At 39.9% G+C, this 2193-nt stretch overlaps 1 protein-coding gene across 4 annotated transcripts in view; it reads right to left on the reverse strand.

The window, feature by feature from the left end:
• Positions 1-2193, reverse strand: part of MTMR2 (myotubularin related protein 2) — a 109253-nt gene that overhangs the window by 98077 nt on the left and 8983 nt on the right. For 2 of the 4 annotated variants that reach the window (XM_003780777.2, XM_023511278.1), the window contains exon 2: positions 872-942. The exons of the other annotated variants lie outside the window; for them this stretch is intronic. The gene's annotated coding sequence lies outside the window, so the exon portion shown is untranslated. The remainder of the gene's footprint in view (positions 1-871; positions 943-2193) is intronic. 4 annotated transcript variants of the gene reach the window in all.

A 2193-nucleotide genomic window follows, 5' to 3' on the forward strand; every position in this document is an offset into this window, starting at 1 on the left:
TTTTTTGGTTGCAGCCGTCATTGTTGTTTGGCAGGCCCAGGCTGGATTCAAACCCGCCACCTTGGGTGTATGTGGCTGGCTCCTTAGCCACTTGAGCCACAGGTGCCGAGACCGTTTTTAAAATTTTAAGTGCAAGTTCTCAAATCAGTCACTTCCACTGATTCAGAATGTCTGGACTGGACAGAGAAGGTAAACGTCACCAAGCATCACAGTGGTGAGATATGCAGGTGGTTGGTCCTCAGTCACACTTGAGAAATGTGAATCCCATAGTCTCTAAGGCCACTAAGAGTAAAACCAGAGGATGTTAACTCAGAGCAGGCACAGAGGAATTCTGCATGTAGCTGAGTGTGCAGGGCATAACAGACTCTCAGCAAGTTTAGTATTTAAGGAGAGGAGGGAAGGAGGGGAGAGAGGAAGAGAGCAAGTAAGGAAAACAGGAGGGGCAGAGGAGGGAGCAGGGAGAGGCGAGCTGGCATATTTCTGGCTAAGAAGAAACACAGGCAAAGACACTCAAATTAAACTTAGGTAGCTTATACAACATACTTCAACAGCTGGAAAGCAAACAGCTCAGGATCTACACAAACACAATTTTAAGTGTAACATGAACCTCGTCACACTCTTCTCAAGTCCACCTGCAACACTAAGGAGCAGCAGGACAAAATCAGTCGATAGAAGCCAAAAGGATTTTACCGGAAAATTACTGGAGGAACTACTGGAGGTAGATAGAAAGACAGAATTTTAAGGACAGCGACTTGGAAGTAGGACTAAGTTTGAAGCTAACTGGTTACTCATATATGCAAATTTTATTTGGGGCAATGTATGACAATATTAACTTCTGTCCATTTTTCATCTACACTTCCCATTCACTTACATTATAATTTTTGAGGTGTTTTATCTTCACTTCTGATGATCTTCAAATGTCAATGGCTCTTAACACATTAACTGTAAACAAACATAAAGGAGCTTAGGGGAATTCAGACATTTAAGGAGCCCTAGGGTATTTTAAATTACCCTGTAAAGCCTGTGGGGAAGGAGGGACTGAGAGATCGTGGCATTAAGTTTACTTATTTTTCTGATCTTCCAAATGTAAAACTGTTCTTCTGAACGAAAATGATACTACAGTCTTAATCACTGGGCAAAGAAAAAAAAAAGTCATCCAATTTTCTATCAAAAGGGAAAAAAAAAAAACATTCAAAGCTAGAGAAAATTCTTGCCAAATATGGACTTTCTCAATTTACCCAAGGCTTCTAGACTTGGGTCAAGGAAACTATGTCCTCATCACTACCACCCATCAACTGCCCTGGGACTGCCCTGGAAGCTTTGGCCTCCAGTTTGAGTGCCAGATCTCCAGGTATGACCATTTCTTTAAAGCACATAGACCCTGAAGTAAAAAAGAATTGAATTCTAATGTTAACTGCTCTCTCTAATGATCAGTTTTCTTATCTGCAAAATGGGAACGTTAATACTGACTACTTTACACAGGAATGAAGTTTATATGAGAAAATGCAAAGAACATCACAATCCCCACATAAGGTAAGCACACAATAAATGTTAAGAGCTATTATTTATGTTATTATTGTTGTATTTAATAGTAATAATATTATTACTACAACTATCTCTCAGTTGGGGAGTAAAGCTTATCTCCTGTGTTTCTATTCTGAAGTCCTGCCTTTGGTTATATGAAAACAGTGGTTTTCAACCACTGTGCCGCAACACTCTGATGTGTGAGAGGATCTTAGATGTGCCGTGAAAACTTTTAAAGATTATTAATTAAATAATTTTCAAAAGAAGTTCAAAGCACAGTAAGCATGTTCTTTTTTATTGATCAACATAATTTAAGTGTGCTTCAGAAGTTAAACCATAGGTCCAAGTGTGCTATGAGATAACAAAGGTTAAAAATCACTGGACTAGAGGGATGTTATCCAATATCAGTAACAGAAGACATCTGCACCATGTAAAATTTTATTTTGGTCCTTTCATGGGCATCTTGGCTTAGGTCAAGAAAACTAAGGTTGGCCAGGCATGGTGGTTCATGTCTATAATCCTAGGATTTGGGGAGGCTGAGGCAAGAGGATCACTTGAGGCCAGAAGTTCAAGTCCAGCCCGAACACCATAGTAAGACCCTGATTTTACAGAAAATTTAAAAAAAATTACTTGGGTGTGGTGCCTGCCTGTAGGCCCAGCTATTGGGGG

The sequence above is a fragment of the Otolemur garnettii genome, unplaced genomic scaffold (genome assembly GCF_000181295.1).
Source record: "Otolemur garnettii isolate 467f Iridium unplaced genomic scaffold, OtoGar3 scaffold00001, whole genome shotgun sequence".
NCBI lineage: Eukaryota > Metazoa > Chordata > Mammalia > Primates > Galagidae > Otolemur > Otolemur garnettii.